General features: G+C 43.4%; 1 pseudogene; it reads left to right on the top strand.

Annotated features, from left to right (window-relative positions):
* Nucleotides 1-2,808: 2,808 nt before the first annotated feature.
* The window catches only part of LOC147456114 (uncharacterized), a 32,512-nt pseudogene continuing 25,156 nt past the window's right edge, over nt 2,809-10,164 (top strand).

Below are 10,164 nucleotides of genomic sequence, written 5' to 3'. Positions count from 1 at the left end.
TTTGAAGAAACCCGATGGGCAAGGCAGGTTCCGACAAGTGGCCAAAACTGGGATCAATGGATACAGGTGTAAAGCTCAAGCTGTGGAGCATGCCAATCTTTTTGGATTGTCAATCGGGCTTCAAATGGGAAAGTTATGGCCTGTGGAATATTTGCCAGGGGTCGGGTATGTGCTCCACCGGGCCACGTTGGTAGGCGCAATGACATGAGTTTTTTTGAGCTTGTTGGGGTTCTCGAAAATTGCATGCAAGGTGGGGAGTCAACCAAAATTTGCGGCTCATTGATCGGAGTCGTAGGCACCAATACGCCAAGGTCAAGCTGATAGGCAAGAACGACAAAAAGGGATCGTCACATGGTTGTCCCATTTTTGAATGTTCTTTTTGAGAGTATGAGATGGACGAAGTTGATGGCTTGTCAATCGAGATCTCAGGTGGCGAGATATGAGGGATTGAAGCTGAGATCACTTGTCGAATAGGAGAGAACATGTGATTTTTTACCAGGTTCAGAAGGCGTGTAGGGGTTGGAATGTGGTGGAGCTCCAAGAGTCTGGAGACAATAAGATGAAGTTTTGGTATAGCAAGACCGAATGGGTAGCCGACAAATATGTGCAGGGGGAAGCACCGATCGCATGGGAAATGAGTCCTAAAAAACTCTTTAGTTGTAAATTGTAACTGCAAAGGAAAAAATGGTGGACGGGAGGTTTCTAATAAGGAAAGGATCGTCCAAAAGTTAATTTAAGGGGACAGGGTAAAAAAAGTTTTTTTTGTGAAGGGTGAAGAGGAGCAGTGGCGCCCGACGCTAGTGCTCAAGGAATTATTTTTTTAGAAAGTTTGGCCAAAGAAGGAAATTTTGTGAAAAAGAAAGAAGGGGGTCAGTGTCTTCAACGAGCAAGTTTTATTTTTCTCCTTAGGCTTAGTGGAAGAAGGAGAAGTGGAAGAAGAGGAAGGGGCTCGTGCAAGCGGTGATCGAAGCTGCACGAGGAAAGTCACAAACATTGCACCAACTAATAAAGCACCGTGCTATAGCTTGGGAAAGGAAAGGCCGAGAAGAATCGCCAGGGTACCTACTCACGGAGGCGAATGGGGAAGGAAAAAAGCAGTTGCGGAATTGTGGGAGCCTCATGCACATAGGGCTGTGCTGGGTAGTGAAAGAGTATTTTTTTCTTCCCTGGGAATAGCCGTGGTCATGGTGGTTTGAAGGTTGTAAGTGGTTTTTTTAAAATCAAGATTGGACCCATCGTTTGCCCCATGCGGTGTTGATTTCCCCCTCCTCTTTTCTCTTTCTTCTGCTTTCGTTCGAGCCGTGCGGTGTTGATAGGGCTGAAGTGTGTGCCACGCCTATGTGTGCCAAAAGAGTGACTAAGAGGAGTCGTGTGCATTAAGAGGGTCGAGGTCAATCGCATTGGTGTGTGCATGTGGGTGGGTGATCTTATTAGTGATAGGTGCATGGGGTAGAGTGCAGGCGAGGCCTTGCTAGTAAAACTTGTCTTTTTTGAAGGTGTTTTCAAGAGGGCAGGGGTGGTGTGAATACCCTGAGCTATATAAGGGCAGTTGTTTGTGTGTCAGGTGTGTTCCCCATTCCCCCTCTCCATCTTCTGGTGCCCGCACGGAGGAGCACACTAATTGCTCCTAGTTAAGTGAAGAGACGCAGGTTTCGGGTGTTGGTCAACAAGGCGTCTCAAAGCTATGGGATGATTTTTATAGGTGAAGAGAATCTTGATGAGTGGGTTGCAGACTTTGAGATGTATATGCTGTCATTGCGTATGCCGAACGAGGATAGCAAGATGCAAACATTTCCTTTGGTGATGCGTGGGAACGCAAAGGTATGGTATGAAGCTTTGGAAGGAAAGCCGAGGCATGCTTGGCCGGCTCTACGGGCGCGTTTCCTACATGATTTTTGCAAAGAGGCGTCCCCAGTTGAGATGGATGCCAAACTGAAGGCGCTCAAACAGGATGTAAGTGAAGAATTCAGTTTGTTTTTGGATCGTTTTGAAGTATGCTGGGTAGAGTTATCGAGTGCCATGCAATCGGCCCATGGAGACTACTTTAAACTGGATAAATCCATGGCATGCCTACATCTTGAAGTGAGGGAGAAAGTGGATTTTGAGAGCACAAAAAGCTATAATGGTGCAGTGACCATTGCCAAGGCAAAAAGCAAGAAAATAAAAAAAAAAGATTGAACAGGGCGTGTCGGGCTATGAAGGGGTGGGCCCTATCCAACCTCAGGGTCTGAGGGATGCAATTAATGATGAGAACCATGCGAACCGGGGTGTAGCCATTGTGCCACAAAATTGGGTGCAAACCATGCAGGATTTGTCTGAGAAAATGCAAAAATTGCGGCTAAGCATGATTGATAGAGGTCAACCAAGAGGAGCAAGGGGCAGGGAAAAAGGCCACTGCCCGGCCGATGTTACAATTGCGGTGAAGAAGGACACTATGCACCGGATTTCCCTCATCCGCTAAGAGAAAGAGGTTGTATTTATCCACTTTTTGGTAGAGGTAGAGGCCAAGCATAGCTCAATGGCCCAAGAGAGAAAATAGTTAAGAATTAGGTGCAACGAGCTCCTTTGGATGGTGGTGAAGTCCCTAGGGTGAACATCATCAGAGTGGATAAGTAAGATGTTGAAGCTTTGGCCAACAAAAGAGCAAGGATGGAAAGGGAGACAAAAATCGAGTAGGAAATGATGGTCCGTAGAGGTAAAGAGAAAGTGTACGAAGGCAAGGAGCTGCCGAAAACTAGAAAGAAGAGGAGGCATCGCAAAATCAAGCAAGCAAACTTTCAGCTAGGGCGCGGCTACCCCAAACACGACATGGTAAGTGATGTTCAAAATCAAAAGTCTAGCATTACCTTTGGTCAGTTGTTGGCTTTGAATCCAAAGCTACAAAGAGAATGGTCTACAAGCATTAGCACGAGGGTACCAAAGGCTAAGGGAAATGTGCATGCAGCAAAAAACATGGCATTGAGAGTGGGTAGCCATACGGATGTTCTTCCTCTATTAGATGCGGTCATTGAAAAGAGGATGCAGGTTCAGGCCCATATAGATAGTGGAGCACAGGTTTGCGTCATGACGGAGGCTGCTATGAAGGAAACATGTGTCAAATCAATAGCTAAATCAAATGTACGCATGAGAATGGCTAACCATACCAAAGCCAAGTGTTTGGGCATGGCTCAAGATGTAAGAGTGAAAGCGATGGGAATTGAGTGCCTAATCAATTTCTTTGTGATGAAAACAAGTGATAATGCTTATCCAATCATCTTGGGTAGGCCATGTCTACTTGCAATAGGGGCTAAGCAGAATTGGGAGAGAAGGGTGTTTACCTTGCCTGACAAAGAGAGAGGGAGACAGGTGGTTCTTGATTTGAAGACCAAAGAGAGCCCTGTGGAGAAAAAAGATAAAGATGATATGACAAGCTATGAATACAAGACCAAGACAACCTATGAGGACAGCTACACGGACACTGAGGAAGAGGAAAGCGAGGATGATATGCTAAAGATAGATGTTGACTTGTTTGGGGTCACTGCTGAAGGCTCCCATGCAAAAGGAGAGGTGCAACCATAGGTTCATGGCATAGGTGCGGAGGAGGTAACTGCTATGCTAAGCAAAGATTTGAGCAAGAAAGAGAGAGAAGGCTATGTCGAGCTGTGTGCCTCTTTTCCGAGTTTATTTGTGACAAAGTACGAGAATCTACGAGGAGCAAAGGGTGCAAAGCACAAGATAGTCTTTAAAGAAGGGTGCAAACCAAAGGTGCAGAAGCTAAAGAGGTTAGGGGAAATTCAAAAGGAGGCGCTTTGGCAAGAGATTAACCAATTGTTAGATGATCAAGTGGCAGGTCACAGGTACTAAATAATGGATGGATTTTCGGGGTACTTTCAAATAGGGATTGCTCTTGAAGACCAATTGAAGATGAGGTTTGTCTCTCCATGGGGTTGCTTTGCCTATTGCAGAATGCCGTTTGGTTTGGTGAATGCGTATGCCACCTTCCAAGACTGGATGAATAGGGTGTTTGGTTCCTACTTGGGCAGGTTCATTAGGGTTTTCATGGATGACAATGGATGTTATAGCTCAAGGGCGGATAATTTGTCAAAACTACATCTATGTTTTCAAAGAATTGACGAAGAAGGAGGTCAATTGAACCCTAACAAGTGCAAGCTAGCATAACCTCAAGCGCAATTGCTAGGCCATATGGTGTCACAAAATGGAATTGAGGCAGATCCGGAGAAGGTTAAGGTGCTAGTCTTGATGGAGCCTCCCTCTAGTGCACAAGATTTGGCCTCCTTTGTACATAAGCTAAAGTACTTGTCACATTTTTTTTGGATGCTTTCACAGTATGTATATCCTCTCCAAAAGAGGGCTCAACAAGTGCATGGCTTTAAATGGGATGAAGATGCTCAAGAATCTTTTGATAGGGTGAAAGAAATTTTGTGTCAGCTGCCACCTGTGTGCCCTCCAAGCCAAGAGGATGATTTCTATGTGGCAATGATGGTAAGTACAATGGCTATTGGGGCGGTGTTATTGCAAAGATAGGAAGGACTATAAGCCTATCTACTTCAAAAGCTAGGTGACAAGTCCTGGAGAGGTGACTTACACTGAAGCAGAGCAGTGGATCATGGCATTGGTTTTTTCTTGCAAGAAGTTCAAAGTGCACCTCATTGTGTGTAAGTTTTATGTGTTGACGACTAACAATCTGCTGCCTGCAGTGGTGTTACAGTTAAAGCCAAGGAAGCAGATCATGAAGTGGGCGATAGAGTTGCAGGAATTTGAGTTTGAAGTTCTTGATCAATTATACAAGTCGATCCCATTTGGCAGACATTTTGGTCAGCAAGGCCATAGATTTGCCACTTTACCCGAGTGGTACGAGATGAAGCTAGAGAGGAGCCAAACCTGGTGGGAGCTTTTACCATGTGATTTGATGGTGCATATAGGAGGGTGATAAAGAAAGCTGGTGGAAGTGTGGTGATACAGGATCCACACAACAAGGTAATATTCTCAAAAGCCTATGATTTGGAGGATGTCCATACCAACAATGAAAGCGAAATATCTTGCCCCCCATCTAGGTTTGAAACAATGCGTCGAGTTTGGCATTTCCAAGTTGGTGGTCAAAGGTGATGCATTATTGGTCATCAAGCAACTGTTAGGCCAATGGAAGGTAAAGAGAGATTCCTTAAAGCATTGGTTCTTTGCCGTCAAGAAGTTGTTGAAGTTCTTTAGGAAAATCGAGTTCAAGCATGTGAAGAGAGAGCACAACCAAGAGGCAGAGCAACTAGCAAGCAGTAAGGTATAGGTATATGTCACATGCATATATGTGGCCCCAGCCACATACACAAGTAGGGAGTCATTGAAGGAGATGGAAGCATTTTTGAGTACGGGGCAGTGTCCTTAGGGTTTGTCTAAACTGTAGAGGAGGAAGATAGTTCAAAAATCTTGCAAATTTACATTAGTAGGTGAAGACCTAATGACCTACAGCAGAGACGGGGTGCTGAGGAGAGTGCTCTATAAAGAAGAGACTAACTTGGTGCTAGAACAATTCCATGAGGAGAGTAGACACGAGGGGAAAGATCAAGTACTATTTCGAGTGTTGAGAGTGGGTTTTTGGTGGCCTTCAGTAATGATGTGCATTACTGGTGCAAGACCTGCCGTGAATGCCAGACTATAGGAGAGAGGCAATTGGTAGCCGAGTCACAGAGGGCCATTGTTGCTCAGGTTTTTTAGTGTCCACACTTTATCCCTTGTCACCTTTGGCCTTTTGATTGACCTCAAAAACAGACCCCAAACAGGCCAAAAACTGGCCACGCAGTGCATTTTTGTCACCCTTCTACATCCATCCACACACTTGGCACTCAAATTTTTCCAATAATGCACCCCACAACCAGTGAAGTGGACCCAAATATAGTCCTCATGATGACCTTTCTGCATAATCATCACAAGAAAACAACCACGTTGTGTCCTCGCTTACCCACGTGCAAGTATTGACCCCATTTGACCTCCTAACGCCACTAGATGCCATCTGACACACCTGCTCACCTCATGTTGTCGGCCCGCGGAGAGCTTCCTTGAGAATTTTACGCACTACCAACTCCTCATTATTATAGAAAAAACACACTGGTACTGGTGATAATGAAAATCGATGTACTATGTACACGATGTCCTACCTGTATACATGTGGGCCCCACGTAACCACCTGGCTTTGGAAAATGGGCAATCCTTTATTCGATGAACCATGCATGTGTATGTACATATGTGAAATCACTTCTTCCAAAAAACTCCTAGCATAATTTGCCCATCCCCTAGCCTGCTAGATCATTCATGATCAACAACAACAAAAAGAGATATGAGACTCGTCGTGTCACAGGTCTCCCCATCCCTCACATACATTACTTGTTCTGCAGAAACTTCATCTTGCTCCACCATCATCAATCTAGCATGATACAATTTAAGATGCAATTCATTTACCCTTGACTTATGTAGAATCCCATCCAGGTTAGCCAACTGATATGTACCATTCGGAAAACACTCCACTACCTTGAAAGGGCCTTCCCACTTAATTTGAAACTTCTTTTGGAATTTCTTGTCCAGCTTATTGTTGTAGCGTAAAACAAAGTCATGTTTCTTGATACCCTTAATTTTGACCTTTTCATTTATCTTTCCTAAAGCTTTATCTTGCATTTGTCCATAATGTTCCAATGCGCTCATCCTATCCAAGTGAACCTCTTGTAATTGTAAGAGCCTCTCTTTGAATGCATCACTAGGTGGCCCAAGCAACTTCTCTAGCATCTTGACCGCAGTCAACTCTACTTCCACAGGCAATAGTGCTTCCTTTCCATATACCAAACAAAATGGAGTAAGCCCTATACCTGTCTTTACCGAAGTATGGTAAGCCCATAATGCACTAGGCAATTCCAAATCCCTATTATTTCCTTGGTTCTCTGTCACTTTCGAAAGAATTTGTACCAACTCACCATTGAATCTTTCATTTAAGCCATTACATTGTGGGTAATAAGGAGTGGTATGCTGGTGCCTAATCTTCATCTTTGTGCATAAAAAGTCTAGTAGTTTAGCTCTAAATCCTTGCCCCTTATCCGAAAGTAGCTCCAGTGGCACCCCAAACTTGCAACATATTTTATCGTACAAAAAATTTGCCACATCCTTTGCAGTGATATGTTTTATTGCTATATCCTCTGCCCATCTAGAGAGATAGTCCACTACAGTCAAAATATAGCTTTTGCCCCTGCGTGTGATAGGTAACAGAACTATTGCATCAATCCCCCACTTTTCAAACACATCAAATGCCATAATGGTTTTTCATAGCTCTGGCTTCATCACTCTCTTCCCAAATGTTTGATACCTATTGCAAGACCTACACCAATGGTGAACATCCTTGTGCAAAGTAGGCCATACATACCCCTCTTGTAAGATCTTCTGCAAGGTGATCTTTAGAGAAAAATGTCCGCCACATGCGCCTTCATGATTCTCTTCCAACACTCTATAAAGCTCCTCCCTGGCAAGGTACACGTCTCAACATGAGATCAACCCCTTTCGTGTATAAGACATCACCAATCAATTTGTACCTGTATGCTCTACGCACAAAACCATACTTCTTAGAATTCTAAATGTCCTTCGGAATGATTCCTGTTAGCAAAAACTCCTCTTCTTGAGCCAAACTTTTTTGGCCATGATAAAGAGGTAAATTGGTCCTCAACACAAATAGCTCCCTAATCATGCTTTGAGCTACTTCATGTGCCTCTCCATTTAGAGCACGTTCAATGTGTCTGATGCTCCATGCTTTGAACATTTTTAACAGGCCTTTAATTCTGAAACACATTTCCTTCAATCAGGTGTTCTTGCTCTTCCACAAACCCAACACTCGCTTCACAACTAACAAGGCATCACCTTTTATGATCAACCTTCTAATCCCATGCTTCAAACAAATGTGTAATCCGGCTTCTAAAGTAGCATATTCAGACTCATTGTTACTATGAGCATCCAATTTGAACCCTCTCTTGCATACTAGCTTCCCCTTTGGATCGTAAAGTGCTATAACCCCCTTAAGCTGCATCATGGCTCTTTCTGTATGAGCCATCAAAGAACAACACATGAGCATTGCTGATCTATGGCACTTCTTCAACTACCCTTCTCACCACCTCTTCCTTAACAAGAAGGGGATTCTCCTTGTAAGTCAGCAAATCAGTTAGGGTAGCTCTTGTACTGTCTTCCACTAAAAAAGAGAGCTCAAACTCTTGCAGCTCAATTACCCATTTCTTCACCACATTTGACATGTTAGTGCCATTAATTAACTGTGGCAAAAAGGTGTAACTTGTTAAGAAAACAAAAGGTCGTGGTAGCAAGTAATGACGAAATCGTCGACAGGCAAATATTACACTCGCCATCACTAGCTCTACTTCCAACAATTTTCTTTCTGCTACCAACTTCACTCGGCTTGCACAATACACTGGCCTCATATAATGGCTGCCCTTCCCCTTTTGCAATAGCATGGCTCCAATGACATCATCCCCTATTGATGGATTTACATAAAACACTTGCTCCCAATTAGGAGCCTGCATGGCTGACAACCCCCCTAAAACCTCTTTCACCTTTTGAAACAGTTCTGGACACTTGTCATCCCATTGCAATGGATCATGCTTTGCCACTTGTTGTAATGGATAAAGGAGCTGTGAAGACAATGGAATAAACCACGCCATGTACTTCACTTTGTGTATAAAGGTTGCCAATTGCTTTGTACTCATAGGTGATGGAAGAAGAATAATAGACTTAACCTTGTCTGGATCAGCCTCAATCATCCATTTTTCGACACCATATGGCCCAATAACTTCACCCTTGGCTGTGCTAGATGACATTTCTTTGGATTTAGTTCTCCTCCACATTCATCATATCCAGCCAATACCATCTGCAGCTTCTCATGGTGTTCAGCCCTACTGCTATAGACACAGAAGTGGTCCATAAAAGCTTTAACACAACTACCAACGAATGGTTCCAATACCCAATTTGCTCTCTCTTGATAGAAAGATGGTCCATTTGACAACCCAAATGTCAATATCTTGTAGCAATAACAACCCCATGGCATAATGAAAGCTATCTTTGTTCAATCTTTAAGAGCAATCTTCAATTGAAAATAGCCTGAAAAACCATCACACACATTGTACCTCTCATAACCTGCCACATTGAATCCAAGATCTGATCAATGAATTGAAGAAGATATGGGTTCTTCTTACTGGATTCATTTAAGGGTTTAAAATCTACACAAATCCTTCACTTTCCATCCTTCTTTGTTCTTACTACTACTGGACTCACCCATTCTGTGGTCTGCACTGGGACTATGAACCTTGCCTTCAATAACTTGTCCACCTCTTCTCGCAAGACTTCCATCTACTCTTGACCCATCCTTCTTAGCCTTTGCCACACTAGCTTAGCACCTTCTTTCAGCTCTATATGAATCTCTTCTCCTTTGAACCCTCTAATCTCTTCATATAAAGTAATGAACAAATCAGGAAAACTAGCCAACATTTGCAAATATATCTCCTTCTCCATAGCTGAGAGGTCTCCACTGACCATTTGTGTCATCAATTCCTGCTTCTTTGACAATTCAACATTGGTTTGCATTAGCCCTTCAATCACTTCATAAGGCCCTTCACTTTCATCTTCAATCTCATTTGCAAATGCAACTAAACTAGACTCCTGGATTTCTATGTCCATCAAAAGAAATGCAACATCAACATCCTCATCACTGCTGGTAGTACTATCACTGTCCTCATCAGTCATTCTGCAATAGTCTTCATCACTAGACTCATCCTCATTTTCATAAAGCTCTTCCAATACTTTCCTTGCGTCCATATTATATAGCTTCTTGGACCTGTCTTTCCATATAGGCTAATTGTACCACGTCGCCAATCTTGAAAAGCTCCCACTGTACGTAACCATGGTCTGCCCAGTATAACATGATATGCTCCCAACCCCGCTGTCATCACATGAAAATCAACCACCTCCTTTGCATCATATGCCTCCACGTATAAGCTCTTTACAACACCCAAACATTTTACTTCTTGATGGTTTGCCAATCTAATCCCAAAATCTGACACCCCAGTCGCTATAAGACCCATCTTCTCAACACATGAGTGTGTCATGACACATATTTGGGCTCCACCATCCACA

This window comes from Adiantum capillus-veneris, chromosome 6 (genome assembly GCF_014529385.1).
Source record: "Adiantum capillus-veneris isolate H3 chromosome 6, ASM1452938v2, whole genome shotgun sequence".
NCBI lineage: Eukaryota > Viridiplantae > Streptophyta > Polypodiopsida > Polypodiales > Pteridaceae > Adiantum > Adiantum capillus-veneris.
This window is presented reverse-complemented; position numbering and strand designations above follow the sequence as displayed.